Source organism: Engystomops pustulosus, chromosome 4, assembly GCF_040894005.1.
Source record: "Engystomops pustulosus chromosome 4, aEngPut4.maternal, whole genome shotgun sequence".
Lineage (NCBI taxonomy): Eukaryota > Metazoa > Chordata > Amphibia > Anura > Leptodactylidae > Engystomops > Engystomops pustulosus.
The window spans coordinates 15,724,118-15,746,349 of NC_092414.1; the positions used below are offsets into that span (position 1 = coordinate 15,724,118).

Genomic DNA, 22,232 nt, shown 5'->3' on the forward strand with positions numbered 1-22,232 from the left:
TTTATCGCCTCTGGGGTTCTCTTGTATTATTATTCTGCTCTGGGGTCTCCACTATTATTGTCTACTATGAGGTCTCTCCATTATTATCATTTGCTGCTCTGGGGTCTCCAGTAGTATTATTATTATCTGCTCTGGGGTCTCCAACTATTATTGTCTACTATGAGGTCCCTCCATTATTATAATTTCCTGCTCTGGGGTCTCCAGTAGTATTATCTGCTCTGGGGTCTCCACTATTATTGTCTACTATGAGGTCTCTCCATTATTATCATTTCCTGCTCTGGGGTCTCCAGTAGTATTATTATTATCTGCTCTGGGGTCTCCAACTATTATTGTCTACTATGAGGTCCCTCCATTATTATAATTTCCTGCTCTGGGGTCTCCAGTAGTATTATCTGCTCTGGGGACTCCACTATTATTGTCTACTATGAGGTCTCTCCATTATTATCATTTCCTGCTCTGGGGTCTCCCGTAGAATTATTATTATTCTGCTCTGGGGTCTCCATTATTATTGTTTACTATGGGGTCTCTCCATTATTATCATTGCCTGCTCTGGGGTCTCCAGTAGTATTATTATCTGCTCTGGGGTCTCCACTATTATTGTCTCCACTATTACTCTGAATGCAACATTTGGCTCCTGGAATGCAATTTATTGCTGTACTGTGGTATTTATCATTTCTGGGGTGGCATTTTCTGTGGTTTGTTGGTTAATCTAGGGTGACAATGTTGGACCAATGTTGTTCACTGCTGTCCTAAATCCTCAGGAATAGAACTATTTCATAATTTTTTGTAAATTCTTATGAAAAAATGTTCAGCTCATACTGCATTGATCAAACTGTGAACATTTACTATATAGTTGTGGAGTCGGAGATGGTCCATTTTATCGCAACTCCACCAAAATGGTCTCCAACTCCACAGCCTTGCCTTAGACTTTATAAGACCCACATTTCGGAGAACTCATAGAGGAGTAGTCTAATCTTGACTTATCTTGACCATTGTCATCTGATAATCCATCCAGTTTCACCTCACCCCTACTGGTTTCAATGTCGCAGCCGATTCATGTACATTTTCAGAAATGTAGGTTTGGTAAATTCTGAGGTCTACAACCAAGACCCTTCCACCACAAGGCCTGCTGTGAAGCCTGGTAGCTCACACCACATCTCATGCGCTAATTACACAGGAAGCCAAACATTTGGCCTGAAACATTCATTTATTTTGTTGATCTACTACATATGACTCCTCTGAGGCATTTTTGAATTATAGGGGTAACACGTTATACCCAAAGACTGACAACAATAACGTAAAAACCCAGTAGTGTGAAATGCGCTGACCCCAGCTCTAAGCACCGGATCTCCTTCTCATACCCTCCCTCATTTTTTCTCCCAAGGGGTCATCAGACGTCTTTTTTTGGAAAGGCTTCAAACATTTGATGTGTCCGAGCAACACGCAGCTGTGGAGATCCTGAGGGTGGTGTCTGACTGTATCACTGGTTTGTACAATGGGTCGGCTCGGGAAATGTAGTCCTTAGCCTGCTGGTTGAATTAACTCTTTGATGACGAGTTAATGGAGAATGGAGGAGAAAAAATACATGGACATAGACAATTTTGGGTCAAAGACCTCAAAAAAGTTCCCTCTGAGCCTAAACTTTTCTGTTGGAGGCCCTGTTTTTGTTAGGGTGGGTTTGAGAATTTTTTAGTGCCTATAATTTTGAAGTGCCTATAAGCATAAGTGTTTTATTTAGCCCAAAAAATATTTCTCCATTTTTTCAGGCCACCAGTTGTAATCTTTCTGTTGTGCTGCCCATCAGCTTCTAGGTCCTATTAGTAGTAGAGTTTGACCCGGGGTTATATAAGACACCCAAATGCCTGTTCAAAAAATTTCCTAGCTTCACATTGCCCTCAAGAAGGTGTGCTCCTATAGTTGTTGGTCTACTCATATTATGACCATTCCATCTACACTGGATATGGACCCGTTTCACCTTCCCTGACCACCCTTCTGGATATCCCCCCCTCAACCGGAACCCAGCCTGTGTGCTGTCTATGAACCTGTCCCTTTGATTCCACAAACCAGTATCCATTGACGGGTCTGGGTTAGCAGTCACTCAATTGGGACTACTGGAGTGACCTGGAGCAGGGCCAGCTCAAGGCTTCAGTAGGCCCCTTTGCAGTGATCCCACAAGGCAACATTATATATTTTATTGATAGATGACAAGGGTATATTATAAAACACCATTGTCAGGATCAGGGTTAGTGGACCCCGGTGATGAAGCCGATGCACCCGGTATTCACCAGAGCCTGCCGCAAAGCGTGTTGGATTTATGACGGAGTGATACCACCAGGTCACTCCACAGACATTACTTTGTCCACAGTGGCGGCCAAGGCGAGGTGCAGAATCGTGAGGCAGAGACGGAGTCGTGGACAGGCACGAGGTCAGGACAGGAAGCACGAGATCAGAGTCTGGGACGTAGCAGAAGGTCAGGACAGGCAGCACGGGATCAGAGTCGGGGACAGGCAGGAGGTCAGGACAGGAAGCACGAGATCAGAGTCTGGGACGTAGCAGAAGGTCACGTCAGGCAGCACAGGAGCGAAGTCAGGAACGGAACTGGGGTCACAACGGGAATTCAGACAATCACAAGGCATAGGGATAAATCTTTCTCTCAGGCACGAGGCACATAGATCTGGCAAAGGACACAGGAAGCTGGAGCTGGAGCATGGCAAGGTAAGTGTAGCTGTCGAGTTCCGGGGGCAGGGGGAAGCACACAGGTGTGTCTGCGACCCAGAATATGGTGACAACCATGTATGAGTACCCATCTAATATCTACAATGCCAAATTTAGGAATTAAACAAGTCAAGAACCAAGAGAGCATGGTGATACACCATCTGTAACACCTACTTGAGTCATTGATATCAAAATATTATAATTTTCACCTGCATTAAGGCTGAAGTTGTCATATTTTTTGCGAATTTTAAGTCGGGGAGCTGTTTCAAGAAAATCCTCTAAACTCTCGAAGAACTGTGCTGAGTAATCGTAACGTTTGTAAACCTCTATGTATAAGTGACAGGAAAGGTAAATACGTCTTGTATATCAGACACAGATGCAAGCTGGAGACGGGAGTTCATCTGTACGTCTAGACACATTATTTAGAGCGTGATACATTGCCCCAAAAGTGTTAACTAAATATTGATGAAATCTGCTGTAATTTATTGGCTTAGGTAAGTGTCGCAGGACATGCGTCACCCCCTGTCACCGGAGAAACGTTCCTATAGGTTTTTGAAATAACCAGAACAGGAAGCCATTAACAATGTTTTTAGAATTCACCTTTATTTTTCGAGAATTATGTCGCGTAAAATGCAAGGCTGATGCGTTACGCTGAATTCATCTCTCACCGGGGATTTACCGTCCCCACGGGAAGCCGATGGAGAAAACAACATTTCTTGTTGTTCTACAGTTGACGCACATAGACGACCGAGGTCACTCTGCCCTTTTTTTTCCATACTGGATTGAAGGGTCACAAAAAGTCTGTATCTAAATCCTTGCAGAATTTGCTAAGATTTTGTTAGAACATTTGCTCTTGAATGGTAAATTTTGACCATAAGATCTGCATAGAAAATCCATGGAACTTCATTATATTTTGTATCGGGTTGACCAATCTAAGGTAGAAATATACACGTTACATGTTAAAGGGTTTGTTTAGGCCATTGGCTTTAATATTGATACCCTACAAATAAATTATCAATGTAGACTTACTCAGGATCTGATACACAACCCCCCCATCAATCAACTGGTCTTTGCCGTCTCCAATACCAACACTTCACCGTGTACACAGCTGGAGCAAAGTTTAGGAAAGTATATTTTTTTTTGTCATTTAGACTAAGGCTGTTTTTAAAAACATTAGAAAATCCCTTTAATATTTGCCTCTCCACATACAAGAACATGTACTCTTGTACTCTCGATGATCATGACACCAATTATCTTCGTACATTTTAATAAAAGGAGCTAGTACCTCTCTGGTTTTCTAAAATTGATTTATCATACCCATTTTAGGTTTAATCAGACCCATTTTGGGCCATTTGTCTGCCACATCTGAATTCCCTAGTGATGTTAACACAATAAAGATCATTTTAAACTCTTCTTTTACATTTTGACTCAGTTTTATTGCTGTTTTAGCTCCCATCACTCTCTAGGCTGCTCAGTGCAAAATCCCAGGGTGTGTGCTCTCTGAGCAGACACATTACTGTATTATCCATCTAGTGCTGTAGGGTCACAATATGGTAAGATTATCAGGATGCAGGTGTATATACACTTTCATCTGGCTTTTCACATTGTACTAACAGACTGACACATAGAAAGAGATGAGACAGATCAGAGATGCAGGAGATTACACAGAGGCTAACAGACACAAGCTGACAGACTTTTACACTGTTACACTGTGAGGACTGCTACATCTCACAGATATGTGCGTGCCTCCCCTTCCCCCAGATCACTTATCTCCTTGTAGCTTGCAGTTTGCCGCTTTCGTCTCTTCAGGATCTCCTAGCAGGATGTGAGTGTCTGTGAGCTCCGTGCAGGGGGTGTGGCTACAGGCACACAGCAGGGACAGACAGAAATCCAAGATGGCAGCCACCCGACCCCAAGTCAGAAATTACAGGGGCAACTGAAATTGTGTACAGCAGGACTGACAGAGACAGGTTGGACTTATATCTGTAAAATGCTGCATTTTTTGTTAATAACAGTGAATTAGAGAATGTGTTATTTTGTTATCCTGAGTACATATAAGAAACTTGCCTTCGTGGGAATAACCCTTTAATGCCAAAATATGGTACCAGAGTCAAGCTTAATTGGTAGGAGGCCCAGTTCAGTGTTTTAGTTGAAGGGCCATTGGATGACCTGGAAGGGCTTCTGTGTACATGTGTGTTGAGAAGTATAGGGTTCTCCTATTATCTTCTTAAGGAGGGTATCAAACTTGGTGATTGTTTAGGTGGCTATGGACATTCAAGAAGCCACGGGCCCCTGGTGAAAACCCAAATTGAACAAATTCTAATCCATTCAAGTGCTTGTTTTGGCCCTAAAAATAGGGTAGGAGCATCATATATACTGCACTTCACATACACCTTGTCTAACACAACTCATCCTGCAAAAAACAAGCCTTCAATCAGCTACGTTAATGGAAAAATAAAAAAGGTACAAAAACACTTGGTCATATTGGGTCATGATTATTTCCGGGCCTTTAAAGAGTTAGATCGTTTAGTTGCCTCAGTCAATGATCTATCAAACCTAGGAATTACATGAATGTCTTAAAGATAATATCTAAATCTAAAACAAAAGATGATTTTTTTTTTTGTCTCTCGAAAACCCACAAATTTGACAAACAACTTCTTTAGCCCATAAAGCCAAATAAAGACCATGAATGACTCTAAGAGGAAGTTGAGTATTTGATGTGATTTGGACACAACAAGGAGATGACCTTACCTTGTGTAAGCGAACCCTAAATTTTGTCTTAGCTTATTTTCCATAGCTGGACTCTGTGAAGAAATTGGAAATGGGAAGGGATGCGAAGCAATGTGGCTGAAGAGAAAATGCCTTTCAAAAGCTAAACTGGTCTTCGGAGGATGGTACAGCTAAAACAACATCGGAAAAAGCTCAGGAGGATACTCAGCCGTAGAAGCTTTCGGTAATTAGGCGCATGTGGAGCACTTGTTTTGTCAGAGACACCAAAACATTTGAAGGGATCGGGACTAAAAAAAAAAAAAAACATAAAACACAAAAACAAAAGGGACCCAACAAATAGACACCTCTCCACACTAAGTGTCTATTCACATGTTCGACAATGTAGGCCACGTGCTGTCCATGATTCATGAAAAATAGAACAGGTTCCATTTGTTCATGGGGGGGTCTTACAAGGACCCGATTTATTCAGATGTCAGCTACAATCGGCATGGTCTACACATAGGGATAGTATAATAGTAGCCTAGTTTCTTCACACGTCTAATCCTAAAACATCACTTCTAAAATGGACACCTGCCGATCACCCCCCTTGAATGGAGCTGCACCAATTGCGTCAAAGATATATAGATACCTTTACTTTGTAAGCACTGGAAGAGGGGGAAGGCCAGATTAATTTTTGACTTGTGAAGGTGCTGGAGGACACAGTGGATGATGACTCTAGGGGTTCTTTGGCTGGCAAAAAACAGGGGGGAGGGGTTTATGTGCTGTCCCATTACCCATTGGTAGAGTAATTTCAATGGGTCAAGTGTTCTTCAGACCATAACTAAAATGAGCCAGTGAAATGCTCTGGTTGTCCGTTCGATCCCTACTGCTTTGCTCTGAAGCATTGTTTTATCTCAAGCTACATCTTCCTACATTATGCCGAAGGATATATCTTTAGAAAGTGTCCCCCTATAGTCCGAAAAGCCCGGTAAGTGTATTTGGTCTCCTCCAGGAATGAGAAGACGAAGGCCAAACCAGACCATCGGATCTGCTCATCTTTGGTCTCTACCTATATTTTGTCTACGTGCATCTGGATAGGTAGTTTGTTTGCCATGAGATCCAACAACCCAATTCTGGTGCTCGCGTCACTGTTGAGAATGGGAGTCATCCAACCCTCGTGCAGCTTCCTCCGTTGACTTCAGGCATGTCTAGGATAGGAATATTCTTTTAAGCTTTTAAAAAATAGGTCATGAGCTGCATCACGTGGGTGGATTATCCACCCGGCGTATCTGTCCTGCAGGAACCTGGCATTCGGCATTGGGTATGTGTGCCCACTGCAGGCCTTGTACAATTGTGGAACCTGTCCCAGTCTGTAGCACAGTAAATATGATGCAATTGGGCGTCGGGATAACATGATCCCTACACCATTAGTGGATTTATAATTTATAACCCCGGAAAACACAGGAACAGTTTTCTTCCCATCTTGTCATGACATGAAGATGAATTTCAGCCTCGCTCTAGGTGACACAAGCCTCATCTACATCTCTGCCATTTTTCTCAGCACTTTCTATTCAGAATGGCTCCGGAGCATTAAGCGAACCTGGAAAGATGCCCACCTCATAAAAGGCATTATGCCCTCAACGCCAGCTGAGGCTGCACGGAGATGCTACTGCTTACGTGTTGACTCGAATATCAAATAAATTAGCTATTTCAGATATTTCCAGACACTCTAAGAAATCACGTAAGAAAAATCATCCTCACAATACATCCCTTGTACTCGTAGGGTATGTTCACACACTGTTTTTGAGTAGTTGGTTTTCTGCAACAATTTACTTCCAATTCGTTTCAACGGAAAGCAGAGTTTTTTAAAAACGTAAGTGGAGTCCTGTCATGATGTGGGGGGGGGGGGCGAGGGGTCTCAATGTACTGTTGGGGGTGACCACCTCAGAATTGGATTCAAAAATGCTCTCTAAACCTGGCGTCAAAAGGTGTCCCACAATTGTACCTTTTTATCTATCTACAGGAGGTTTTGAACAGAGCAGTGGTCGCACATGCTCATATGTTCTTCATTAAGAGTGACTGGTGGATCGCATGTGTGACTGGTGTACTGTTCAGACAGTGGACACGGGACTCATGTTTTTCAGAATCCAGTGGTCGGAAACTTATCACCTTTATGTAAAGTCTTGGGTCTCTTGTATAAAGATTCTTATTTATTTAGATTATAAAGATGGCCATTGTTTCGAAAGTCGTTGGCTGAGCTCCCGACTCCACACGCACACCTGGTTTGGTCAGGCATAGCGTTCAGGCAATACATTGTCAATGAGGTAAGTATCTGTTACAGACTATACGTCTAGGCAATACATGTGACTACTATATTTGAGGGGGCACATTTATCACCCCCCCCCAGAATAATAAGAATTTATAAGGTCTTCTAATAAATCTGCCACACGGCAGAGTTGGCTGGGTTTGAAGGCACTTCTATGCCAGGTCTGACCTGATGAGAACTACCCTATAGCCTGTTCCTGGTGCCGGACCCTGATCTACTAAGCGCACCCCCCTCCACTTAGTGTAATGGGCGTAGGCGTACAAGCCATGATAAATATGACCCGAGCAGCGCTGGGATGTGGGTAGGTAGAATAGGCAGCTTTCTTATGGTGCCATTGAGTAGGGAACGTTGCAAATTATAGAACCAGAACTCTGCCTTTACATTTTAGAAGAAGACCTATCGGCATTCTCAACAGATATTTATAAATAAAGATGATCCAGAATTATTATATAACTCTGCAATGTACTGATCCTCTGTTATGTTTACTATAATTTATGGGTGTCCTTCATAGACTTAAGTTTTAGGGTCGTAAAGGATACACCGCTTTGACTTTGATTTGAAGTAATCATGGTGGTCTGGGCCGGATGGAGAAGAAAACCTAAGAGTCGTCAATGAGAAGTGTCCATATATTGAGGGAATGAGAAGGCCCAGTTACCAATCTTTGGAGCAGAGGAGCAGCACGACATGGAGTATAAAGATAATACTGATTCCTACCCCATTACTGGATTTAGAATTTAGAATAACCCTGGAACTCAGTTTTCTTCTCGTCTTGTCCCAACATGAGGATAAATTTCAGCCTCGCTCTAGGTCTCTGCCGTTTTTCTCAGCACTTTCTATTCAGAATGGTCCCAGAGTATGGTCTGCACAGAACATGAAGAATTAGTGAGGGAAAAACAGAGAAGGAGGTGTGGAAATGATGGTCTATCAGCTCCCATACTAAAGTTCATATAATGGGTTACAACTTACAATCTAAAAAACATCGAGCATGGTTCTTGGCAATGTTGGACTGGTCCACCAGAAAACCAGAGCACCGTCCGGTGAGCCCTGGTTCAACACAATACTGAACCCCAGAGATCCATCAGAAAAGAACCCAATTTGAAAGCTTTTAGAATCTATTTCCTGGGGATAATGGAGAGTGGGGCCCCCATATTAATTTTCTCTGGTGGTTCGACCCTACGAAACTGGTCATAGGGTAGCCACCATTACGATTGTGATGGGATTCAATACTATAGCAAATAGAGGGGCAACTTAATTTAGAGAATAAACAAAACTAAAAAATACCAGTATCTAATGAAGACATTAAAAAAATTTGGGCCTAGCAGTAAAAATACCGACTAGGTCAGCAAAAAAAACCAACCGGGGGCACCCAAATTGTTCACCCCTGCCTTTATTTATTAATCAGAGCAAAGTAATTGGTTGAAGGAACATTGCAAGTCATCGGGCTGAGAAGAACCTTCGAAGACAAGCATTGAGTTCTGGTGACGTTGAAGGTTGTCGTGATCCAACATGTATAACGGGAGGCACAAAAGAAAATCCTGAAAATAAAAAAATTTCGAGCTCGTTTCTAAACAAATGAGCTTCGTTATTCTGTACGATCGCGCAGTTAACCGTGCCATATGTATGGCATTTGTCAGTGGGACTGCTCAGGTCCAGCCAGGGTTGCCTTGGTAACACTGGCATGTCGGTCCCTAGGTAACTGAGGGGCGCCACTAGCGAGATAGATGGCTCCGCAGAGCGATGACGCCGTGCCATACCTTTCTGCTTCTACCGGGGGGAAAAATTTTGGGTTGGCAGTGATATTTACAGACCCGAACGACTATTCATATATTTGTTTTAATTCATTTGGTGATTTGTTGCCCGTCTCAAGGGTTTTAAGAGTTAAGAGTGTGTGCAGCTTTAAGAGGCCGCACCGGTGGGGGGATGCTGCTGCTGTTGTGAGCCAGTCAGACGTTGACTAGATTTCGTATTGATGCCTCCATCTGAAGCCGCCCGGGAGACTCATGTTTACTCTTGAATACGTGGACTGGTGCCAGGTTGGCACCGCTCTCCATGTTTATACATTGAAATTCAGGGCATGACTCTGACTTCCAAATGATCCTCTCAAATTAGTGCTCATTTCGCAGAATGCACAGGCTGCTTGTGACAACTCTGCAAAAGGTCTGAGAGTAACAGTAGGCCGGGAAATTTAACCCATAGCTTACACATACAGACACTGGCTTGTTACATGATGAAAGGATGAGAGGAATGAAGAAACAGAAAGATGATAAGTAGATAGATATGAGATAGATGGATATGAGATAGATATGAGATAGATAGATAGATATAGGATAGGTAGATATGAGATAGAGATGAGATAGATAGATAGATAGATAGATAGATAGATAGATAGATAGATAGGTATAAGATAGATAGATATGAGATAGATATTAGATAGATAAATATGAGATAGATAGATAGATAGATAGATAGATAGATAGATATGAGATAGAGATGAGCTAGATAGATAGATAGATACATAGGAGATAGATAGAAAGATAGAAGAACGACAAATGATAGATATAGGTTGATAGATAAATTGAAATATAGATGGAAATATAAAGAACATGTAGGGGGACATTAATCATAGTCTGTTAGACTGTTTTGAGCGTCTTTTAGCGCTAAAATCTGGCGCATCTCGTTAATTTGGCGCATTTATGTGCCATTTTCTGGCGCACAGCAAAGTTCGGCACTTAGTGGTTCTGAGTCCCTGCGCCTTATCTGACATAGTGAGTGCGTCCTATATAGATGTTTGCACGGGATCTATCACTAATTTGCGCCTAAAAAGGCGCAAAAAAGGCGCAAAAAAGCACCTCCTCTGAGCAGGTGCACTTCCAAAAAACTTCCCTTTTCATTACTAAAAACATAAATTTTAGGTTCCCAAATGAAAAATTCCCTCTATGCAACATGGAAAATACTTCGGAGCAGTTTTAAAATGTAAAATTTCTCCAGTAAGGACTTCATCATTGTCTATGGCAGTGGTTCTCAACCTGTGGGTCGTGACCCCAGCAGGGGTCGAACGACCAAAACACAGGGGTCGCCTAAAGCCTTTGGAGCCGCAATTTTATTGTGTTTTCACTGCAAATCGTATGGTTTGGGGTCACCACAACATGAGTAACTGTATTGCGGGGTCACAGCATTACAAAGGTTGAGAACCACTGGTCTATGGGATCATCTCTGGGAGTGATTATTGTCTTATTGTACAGATCTGAGAATATTATCAGTCTCCATTTACTGTAAATTATAATAAAAAAGGCAAAGACTCATTTCAGCAAGAATTTTTTTTTTTTTTACATCTCTGTAACTTTTAGTCCCTGCAGTTACATCACAATGATAGTTTCTTTGTGCAGAGATGACGCCCTGAACGTTCTGTCACATTTTCTCAGTCTCCTTTCATTATTGCTCACAAATGAGATCTAACAATTTGAGACCGCTAATTTAGGCGCAAATGAATGGGACATGAGACAAATCCAAAGTGCATTTACTAAGGCAGAACCAGATCCATCATAGATCAGGAGCCAAAAAGAAGAGCAAACCAGGCGCAAAAATAGGCGAACCTGAGACCCCCTATGATTAATGTCCCCCGTTTGACACATAAGAGAAAAATGATAGATATATGGCACTGGTGTACACATGGTCTGCACGCAGGATGGTTCAGATAATGGTGGAATCACTGTGGCAATAACTTCCTGATGGCCTGGCCATGCTGTGTCCCTTATCTGAGAAAACCCTCATATTGAACACTTGGGTGCACTTCTCTGCGTTGGGGTTACTGAACCCTATAAGTTATGATGGACGGGTCCACAAAGGGGTGGAAGCATCACAGAGCAAACAAACAGAAAGATAGAACCCAGGATAGATGTCCAATAGGATGTAACGTCATACTTACTCCTTGATATCCACTAATATTCAGTGTAACATCTACCAAAATATTGTGTGGAATGAACGTGAAGGACCTGCAGCTCTGGAGCCCTTTCTCCAACTCAAAAAGTGACAACCGTGCAAAATGGAGGTCAAGTCAATTGTCACTTCTATTCATGAGGGAACATTGCTCTACTCATGGAGCGGAGGCTGGAGGACCTGTCACTACTCCATGTAAGGGGAGGTTTGCTTTATAGAAAGGATGGTGTCCACTGCCAGGAACCTCATGATCTGCTGTCAGGGGCGGAACTTGAGGGGGTGCAGTGCGTGCGGCCACAACTGGGCCCAAGAGGCGTAGTGGGCCCCATAAGGTGTCACTTTCCCGTATGAGAAGACTACAAGCACTATAAGCCATACATTATAGTCAGGGCCTGGCATAGACTTTGCACAGCTCAAAGCTACATCACTGTCTGCTGTTCTCTCAAGGGTTAAAGGGGTTCTCTGGAGGTGGAAAAACATGGCTGCAGTCTTCCAAAAACAGCGCCACTCCTGACCATGGTGTGTGCAGGTATTGCAGCTCAGCTGTATAGAAATGAATGGAGCTTAGTTGCAATACCATACACTACCCACGGTCAGGTGAGGCGCTGTTTTTGGAAGACTGCAGCCATGTTTTTCCACCTCCAGAGAACCCCTTTAATGGCCGATAAGGTCTCCTTACCCCAAAAGGATTACAGAGGCCTCTGTCTGCTCAATTATATGGTCTAACTAAGTCTCCAACCTGATATTCGGATGTCATATGGGGGAGATTTATCATAAGTCTCTTAGAGCAGAACTGTTCTACTTGTCCAAAGCAACCAATCAGAGCTCAGCTTTCATTTTCCCACAGCTGTTTATAAAATGAAAGCCGAGCTCTGATTGGTTTCAATTGGCAACTAGAACAGTTTTACCTCAGAAACTTGATGATAAATCTCCCCTCCTAGTAGAAGTGGCTACTGCTATCTATGAGAGGCTTTTCTTTGCTGTATGTCTGTATATGGTATTGTAGGTATGTGTGTATATGTGATGTGTATATGCTGTATGGATGTATGTTTAGGTGGTGTGTATATACTGTATGTATGTTTATGCTATATTTGTGTATATGCTGTATGTCTGTATATGGTATTATAGGTATGTGTGTATATGTGATGTGTATATGCTGTATGGATGTATGTTTAGGTGGTGTGTATATACTGTATGTATGTTTATGCTATATTTGTGTATATGCTGTATGTCTGTATATGGTATTGTAGGTATGTGTGTATATGTCATGTGTATATGCTGTATGGATGTATGTTTAGGTGGTGTGTATATACTGTGTGTATGTTTATGCTGTATTTCTGTACATGGTATTGTATGTATGTGTGCATATGTGGTATATATATATATATATATATATACTGTATGTATGTTTATGCTGTATGTGTGTATATGTTGTATGTATGTTAGTATGTGTGAATATATGAGAGTATAAATGTGTGTAATTGCAACTTACATGTGTGAGTATTCAAATATGTGTATATTAAGCAGAAGGGGGCCACATTAAGAACTCTGCAATGGGGTCCTGCCTCTCCTAGTTACGCCCCTGGGGGGGGGGGAACAAACACTAGATGAGGGCGGAGGCTGTGCTACGATCTATGACAGGAATTTCTTTTGTCCAGTGCCCTAAAAGTACTGGACTCTTTCCTTACCACAAGATTCATTGTTATCAGTATCATTTGTGGGAGCCATGTGGATATAGTGGATAGACATGTGACTATCCACTATATCCACCCCTACAGGTGGGATTTCCCCCTGTGCTAATAAGCAATATCGGGATACCCAGTTGGACCTCGATAGGGATATAGGGGCAGATTTATCAAGCTGTCTGAAATCAGAATATTTCTAGTTGCCTGTGACATCCAATCACAGCTCAGCTTTCATTTTACCAGTGGTCATGAATATTTTAAAGGGGAGCTGTGACTGGTTGCCATGGGCAACTGGAAATATTCTAACTTTCAGACAGCTCGATAAATCTGCCCCATAGTGTGAAATAAACACTTCTCTAATAACCCATAAGGGTATTATGGTGGAGAAACTCTACTGAATTGACCCTGGGGTCTTGACAACACCTTTTGGACCTACTTTCTTGTACAGTCAGTATATACATTCCACATTGAGCAAACGCATGTCACCTGATACATAGAGTGAATCACCTACATCTGCGACCTACCCCACCAATACTAATACAACATATATTATACCCAGTCTGGCTATCCGGTCAACCAGTACTGGGTCAATTACACACGCTGTATTGGTGATACCCTGTGTTTTTAAGACACCTTTTTGTTCATCACCTAATTTTTATATATTACTAATAAAAGTGAAGTTTTACCTCTCGGTTATGGTCCCTCAGGGCTGATTGCACCAGAATTAGCATCTTATGCCGAAGATATAATGTATAAAAATATACATATAACATTCCTATATACATAACCATACAGTTCATCACTCATACACACACATTTATACACTGTTACACACATATAGAGCATATAAACATCACATATACACACATACAGTGCCATATACAGACATACAACTTACATACACACATAACGTACTGTATATATAGACACCATACACCATATACAAATCACAGATACACACATATACAGCATATATACACCACAATGTGCAGCATAATACGTATATAATGGTGCACATCCTCCATTCTTTAGTGTCGGATGGTCGGATGACGGGGCCCCCTGACACTGTGGGCCCCATAGCAGCTGCTATGGCTGCTATCACTGTAGTTGCGCCCCTGGCTGCACTGATATCTATGAGAGATCTTAGTACACTCATTGTGCTGGAAATTCATGATTCTTTTTAAGACAGACTGCACAAATCATTGTTTTTGGACACCTTTTGGCGGTAAATAAGTCTCCTTCATATGTCAGCAATGATGGGGCTCCATAGCTTTACATTTGGCCCGAACCCCATATTATTTACACTGGGAAACTGATGTGAATATGTTGGTGCAGCTTAATATGGGGAATTATGTGAAAACGGCACAAAGCAGGCAAAGCTCTTTCTCTCTCTCTCTCTCGAGGGCCAATATTGGTTGCATCCAGCTGTAATGATGAGGCAGAGGTGGCGGGGGACCGGTGGGGGGGACATGAGTTGGCATGCTATCACACTCTTCATTTTAATCCCAGCTGGTACCAAATTCCTTGTGCAACAGAGTGTAATCCAGCTCAGCTCACAGATTGCACATCCATCATCCACATCTTAACCCATTCCAAGCTTTTCCCGGGCTATTGTTCCCCATCGAAAAACAAAATCCCACCAAAATCCCGCTTGGCACGTGCGCAAATTTTTGCAACAACGGACTTGCCATCTTTGACCTTGGATTCACCTTCGTGTTCACAGAGGGATTAAAATATTTGTGCAAATGGGCAGAACAAGTTTCTACTAATACGTGGATATGAATGTATGTGGAAGGAGACAGGCTGTAGCATGATCAGGGGGAGACTCGAATTGTTGACAGTCTCAATGGGGGTGGCGGCACACCGGGTCTCGGCAGACTGCCTCCCTTGACCTATAAACCCGATGCGACTGAAATAAATGCAAATGATCCTCACTGGCTTCACATACCACTCAATGGTATTCAGACCAAGTTGTGTCTAGAAGAGAGACAATAAGCCACTGTCCCACCCATGCAATCCCCGCAGCCTGGGAACAGGGGGGACAAAAACTCTTCTCACCAACACACTCATCCCCTTTCTCCTCGGAGAACGTGTGGGCTACAATGTAACAGTGGAGTCGGAGGCGAGATTCGAAGGGTGTTTTAGCAAAAGTAATAGGACTCTCTCTCTCATTTGCATATGCAAATGAGACTGGCATTTGCTTAATGAACGAAACTGGCAAATACAATGCCGCCGGTGCGCGCCGGATCACGCTAGGATGGGCGCATTAATGAGGGCTGATTTGATATTTCCTTTCTAAGAGACGCCAAACGGAGAGCGGTATTAAAAATTAGGCTTTGGAAGAGAACCCTGGCACGGATCTTAGTTTTTTTGGATGGTGGGTACCGGCAGAAGGGCACAGTGGGACCATATGCTGCTTCCAGGGCCCATTCTGTGAATTCGGGAGCTTGGTCCAGTGACCATAGAGGTTCATGAACCAGGGATGAGATCAGCTAATAGCAATTTGTGAACTAGTTATGAGTAGTGATGAGATAAAATTCGGGTTCGACCGAGTTTGGCCAAACCCCAATTTACAAGAGCTAAACCCCAACCAGTAACACTGCTGGTATTAACTGTTTAAATACCACTGGAAAAACCAACGTGCGTGTATGCCGCCATTTAGAGGAGGGCTGTCTCTAACCAGGGTCGGCTCCAGGTTTCAGTAGGCCCCTGGGCGACAGAGCCTCAATAGGCCCCTTTGCAGTGAACTCACGTGGCGGCACTAACAATTAAAAATTCAGAAACTAAAACAATTCTGTTCCCTAAAACATTCCCTAATTTATCATAACAAACAGCCCCCTCATGATTATTTTATATAAGCCCCATGCATATACATACAGCCTCATTTACCCCCATGGATTCATTATGTACAGCCTTATGTGCCCCCCCCCCAGCGGCTCTGGGGCCCGGCACTTGCCCAGGTATGCCCAGTGATAGTGCCGGCCCTGTCTCTGAGGATGATGTCATTACGCCATGACCGCCGATGTGTTAGTGCTGGCACGTGCGGCCTTTGCCATTTCAATGACGTTGGCGACTTTTCCAGTGGCATTTTAATGTTAGTTAGCGCTTGATCCAGTGAAGGGGGTTGAGCTGAACCAGGGCTCAAACTTCTAATAAAGTTTGGGGTGGGATCCTCAGAACCCAAATCAGCAAACTTTGGTACAAACCCGAAATTTGCAGTTCAGATCCACTCGAAATTCATATACATTTTACCCAACAGATGGGTTCAATGGAGAATCCTCTGGTACTTAGGTCGGCTGAGGTGTAACTGCTGGGCCACAAAGTTTATACCTGCCCCCCCCCAACTATAATGCGTCACTGATAGTACTGGTCTCCTGAAATAAGGAAGGGGCATCTTATTGTCCCCCTAAGGCCTTGGGCATCTAAAGTTATGCCCCTACTGGTGGAACAATCTGACCTCCACATATCACATGGTGCTGCATAACTTCTGTATATTTGGAATGACTTATGTAACTTGTTTATTACCTTTACATAAAGCAGAATAAATATGTTATAAATAGTAAAAGTAATTTTGCATTTACCTGTTTTATTCATGTTTCCCTGTTCAAGTCATTTTCTTGGCAAATAATATCTGCAACATGAAAGGAAATTTACAGTTTTCATTAAAACGGGAATTATACATTCAGATTTCAATATATGTGTGTACTAAATCTACATAAGTAGCTAAGTACACTACATCCTGTATTATACTCCGGAGCTGCGCTCACTATTCTGCTGCTGGTGCAGTCACTGTGTACATACATGACATTACTTATCCTGTACTGATCCTGAGTTACATCCTGTATTATACTCCAGAGCTGCACTCACTATTCTGCTGGTGCAGTCACTGTGTACATACATGACATTACTTATCCTGTACTGATCCTGAGTTACATCCTGTATTATACTCCAGAGCTGCACTCACTATTCTGCTGCTGGTGCAGTCACTGTGTACATACATGACATTACTTATCCTGTACTGATCCTGAGTTACATCCTGTATTATACCCCAGAGCTGCACTCACTATTCTGCTGCTGGTGCAGTCACTGTGTACATACATGACATTACTTATACTGTACTGATCCTGAGTTACATCCTGTATTATACCCCAGAGCTGCACTCACTATTCTGCTGCTGGTGCAGTCACTGTGTACATACATGACATTACTTATCCTGTACTGATCCTGAGTTACATCCTGTATTATACCCCAGAGCTGCACTCACTATTCTGCTGCTGGTGCAGTCACTGTGTACATACATGACATTACTTATCCTGTACTGATCCTGAGTTATATCCTGTATTATACTCCAGAGCTGCACTCACTATTCTGCTGCTGGTGCAGTCACTGTGTACATACATGACATTACTTATCCTGTACTGATCCTGAGTTACATCCTGTATTATACTCCAGAGCTGCATTCACTATTCTGCTGCTGGTGCAGTCACTGTGTACATACATGACATTACTTATCCTGTACTGATCCTGAGTTACATCCTGTATTATATCCCAGAGCTGTACTCACTATTCTGCTGCTGGTGCAGTCACTGTGTACATACATGACATTACTTATCCTGTACTGATCCTGCGTTACATCCTGTATTATACCCCAGAGCTGCACTCACTATTCTGCTGCTGGTGCAGTCACTGTGTACATACATGACATTACTTATCCTGTACTGATCCTGAGTTACATCCTGTATTATACTCCAGAGCTGCACTCACTATTCTGCTGCTGGTGCAGTCACTGTGTACATACATGACATTACTTATCCTGTACTGATCCTGAGTTACATCCTGTATTATACTCCAGAGCTGCACTCACTATTCTGCTGCTGGTGCAGTCACTGTGTACATACATGACATTACTTATCCTGTACTGATCTTGAGTTACATCCTGTATTATACTCCAGAGCTGCACTCACTATTCTGCTGCTGGTGCAGTCACTGTGTACATACATGACATTACTTATTCTGTACTGATCCTGAGTTACATCCTGTATTATACTCCAGAGCTGCACTCACTATTCTGCTGGTGCAGTCACTGTGTACATACATGACATTACTTATCCTGTACTGATCCTGAGTTACATCCTGTATTATATCCCAGAGCTGTACTCACTATTCTGCTGCTGGTGCAGTCACTGTGTACATACATGACATTACTTATCCTGTACTGATCCTGCGTTACATCCTGTATTATACCCCAGAGCTGCACTCACTATTCTGCTGCTGGTGCAGTCACTGTGTACATACATGACATTACTTATCCTGTACTGATCCTGAGTTACATCCTGTATTATACTCCAGAGCTGCACTCACTATTCTGCTGCTGGTGCAGTCACTGTGTACATACATGACATTACTTATCCTGTACTGATCCTGAGTTACATCCTGTATTATACTCCAGAGCTGCACTCACTATTCTGCTGCTGGTGCAGTCACTGTGTACATACATGACATTACTTATCCTGTACTGATCTTGAGTTACATCCTGTATTATACTCCAGAGCTGCACTCACTATTCTGCTGCTGGTGCAGTCACTGTGTACATACATGACATTACTTATCCTGTACTGATCCTGAGTTACATCCTGTATTATACTCCAGAGCTGCACTCACTATTCTGCTGGTGCAGTCACTGTATACATACATGACATTACTTATCCTGTACTGATCCTGAGTTACATCCTGTATTATACTCCAGAGCTGCACTCACTATTCTGCTGCTGGTGCAGTCACTGTGTACATACATGACATTACTTATCCTGTACTGATCCTGAGTTACATCCTGTATTATACTCCAGAGCTGCACTCACTATTCTGCTGGTGCAGTCACTGTATACATACATTGCAATTTAAATATACATTTTTATTTAAAATGCCAAACTCTAAGAAGGTTAGTTGATTTCCTCTTTCACTTTCTGTTACCTTACTGAATGCGCTCAACTTTTAGCCAGAATGGCTGCCACTCTTCTAGATGCTTCTGTCTATCCACTCATACACCAGCTCATAACTTGGGGGCACCTCCTTACACAGTGCCCAATAAGAAACCATTGTAAGGAAGCCATTTTTCTAAAGGAATGACTAAAAATGGTAAAATAGCGCTACTCTTGTATCTACAGGTTATGTCAGGTATTACAAGTCAGCCTCTTCCAAAGATATAGACCTTAGCTGCAATACCTGACACAACCCATCCAGTGCTTCCATTCATGGAAAGTCAGATAAGACTAGAACATGACAAAGACGATGAAGTCTCTCCTGCAAGTCTTAATGAAGGGATTCCATATGCCTTAGGGAAGGACCTTGGGGCTACCCACGTCTCAATGACATTCTGGAATTCCCCGGTGTAATAATAAGACGGAGCATGAGACAAGGAGATGGCAGCCTGGGCAGGTCTGCTCGAAGAAGGTTGGCACAAATTCGTTTAGGTCGTATGGTAAGAACATGAAGAAAAAATTAGCAGCTTTAGACACGAGACATCTGTATCTCATGTGTCTCTAAATACTTGCTATTCTACAAGAATAGCCTTACAGAAATTCCAAAAACATTCTCAGGTTCTTTAAAAAAATTTTGGTTAGACTTCAGCATGTTCTTCTTTCAGAACCTCCAGTGATCGGATGTAATCGGTCAGGACCTGAGCAAGTGTTTCATTTCTCAACAGCGCACTCGCAGGTGAGCTAAAGTATTACATTCAAATCTCCAGGCGAGCTGTTCCATATACCAAAATTCTGATAAATAGGATATGGGTATGGCACATGCAAAGCCTGCCCAAAAGTAGACATTCCAGTAAATTTAGTGGCAAGTTTAGTTCTCAAGGGTCAGACATAAAGGAAGTGCCCACCAGTTAATATCCTTCAGCAGTTTTGTTAGTAGTTTCTGTTGATCCAGGGAGCTATTCTGACCGCCATATTAGGGGTCGGGAAGGAATTTTTCCCTGCTTTGGGTCAATTGGCATCAGCCTTGCAGGATTTTTGCCTTTTTCTCGATCTACGCAATATAATGGGGCACATTTACTAAGGGTCCGCGGACCGCATTTCCGTCGGGTTTCCCGACAATTTCCGATTTGTGTCGCATTTAATAGGGGGTTTTGGCACACACGATTGGATTTTGGCGCAATAGTGCCGACTTTCATGTGACACAAATCGGGGGATGTGGCCATCGGACAACCTGACTGATTCGGACTAAGCACGGCATTTAAAATTCAAATTGTGTCCGAAGCCATGCACTCACATACACTGGGAAGAAGAAGGTGAACTCCGGCGGACCTCAGCAAGGAAGCGACACAAGCAGGATATCAGGCGCATGATCTTTGTGAATCGCGCCGGACTTCATCCTCGTCCGACAGTCCGGATCAGGGATCGCGACAGGACAGGGTAAGTAAATCTGCCCCAATGTATAGCTTGGACTTGATGGACTGATGTCTTTTTCTAACTTTATTTACCATGATACTGTGATAGGTCATTAGTATGTTACCAGTCAGCGTCAGGAACATGGACCTTACCCTAATCAACTTTTTCAGATCTCACTAGGTGCCAGAATCTATACAGTGGACAAATGTGGAAACAGGAAGCTTTGTCCAAAGTATCCAAACCCCACAACCAGACCGATTTGGGGCCCAGTTGTTGGATCCCAACCAATTACCTGTTCTGAAACCTTTTAAAAAGGGTATTTTGATCACAAGATGCACCATAAATACTTAAAATGTGCATATATATCACCTCTAGGACCTGCATCTGCATCACAAGAGAGGGGTCAACTGATTCCTATTCTATGGTCAGGCCATGAGTCTAGTGTAGACCCAGTGTTGGACTTCTTAGGGCTCACTAAATAAAATTATTTTGAGGGTCCTCTCTTCATCATCCCCCATTAAAAAACACCCCACCAGCCTTCAAATTAGGTTGTCTTCTGCTGTATATCTGTGGTCAAGTATTATATAGGGGAAGGTGCCCACCGGAGGATCACTGGAGGATCATCGATATCTGGTGGGCCAGTCTGATACCGCATACACCTATAGTCTACGCAACCAATAAAAGAAGCTTGATCTAATCAATAATCTAGTTGGGGGGCATATTTTAAGTATTTTTTGACACATTGGGGCACATTTACTTACCCGGTCCATTCGCGTTCCAGCGGCGGCTTCTCTGACGAGCATTCTAGTCTTCCGGCGATTCATGAAGGTCCTGCGCCCGATGTCCACCAAGTGGCGCTGCTGCGCCGAAGTCCGCCGAGGTGCCCCAGAGTTCATCATCTTCATCGTGGTGCATGTGAGTATGGCCCGTGCGAGCAATTTTTTTTTTTTAATGCGCCGGTTTTTCCAAATCCGTTGGGTTACCGTTCGGCCACGCCCCCCGATTTCCGTTGTGTGCATGCCGGCGCCGATGCGCCACAATCCGATCGCGTGCGCCAAAATCCAGGGGCAATTCAGGGAAAATCGGCGCAATTCAGAAATATTCGGGTAAAACGTCGGGAAAACGCAAATCGGGCCCTTAGTAAATGACCCCCATTCTGTAGATAGGTCATAGAATAGGTCATAGATATCAATCATGGGAATACCTCTTTAAATCCAACAGTCTCCAAGCCAATCAGATTGCAGAGTTTTTCCCAATGAAAGTTTTGGTATTGACCTGGAGGGATTTCCTTTACCAGCAAGTGAATAATGAAGGTTCCCATCGAATGACAACAGGCAGATATCTCGTAAACGATGAAGAAGTGATACCCCTTTAAAACGGCAACTATACCCCGAGCCGCATAATGTGACTGTGTTGCGCCGAGAGCCTGTATTTGCAGTAAACCTGACCTTTGCATTCGTAATTTTCTTG

At 42.9% G+C, this 22,232-nt stretch overlaps 2 long non-coding RNA genes across 11 annotated transcripts in view; one reads left to right on the top strand and one right to left on the bottom strand.

The window, feature by feature from the left end:
• LOC140126152 (uncharacterized) overlaps positions 1-22,232 on the top strand; it is a 98,014-nt gene that overhangs the window by 68,028 nt on the left and 7,754 nt on the right. For 4 of the 10 annotated variants that reach the window (XR_011854765.1, XR_011854766.1, XR_011854762.1 and 1 more), the window contains one exon: positions 1,385-5,177. This is a non-coding gene — a long non-coding RNA (uncharacterized lncRNA). Of the gene's footprint in view, positions 1-1,384; positions 5,179-22,232 lie in introns of those variants that run through there. The other 6 variants (XR_011854760.1, XR_011854761.1, XR_011854759.1 and 3 more) reach the window with 4 other exon arrangements.
• LOC140126155 (uncharacterized) overlaps positions 3,498-22,232 on the bottom strand; it is a 45,674-nt gene continuing 26,939 nt past the window's right edge. Inside the window, exons 2-3 of the long non-coding RNA XR_011854773.1 lie at positions 16,953-17,002; positions 3,498-3,647 (exon numbers count right to left, since the gene is read on the bottom strand). This is a non-coding gene — a long non-coding RNA (uncharacterized lncRNA). The remainder of the gene's footprint in view (positions 3,648-16,952; positions 17,003-22,232) is intronic.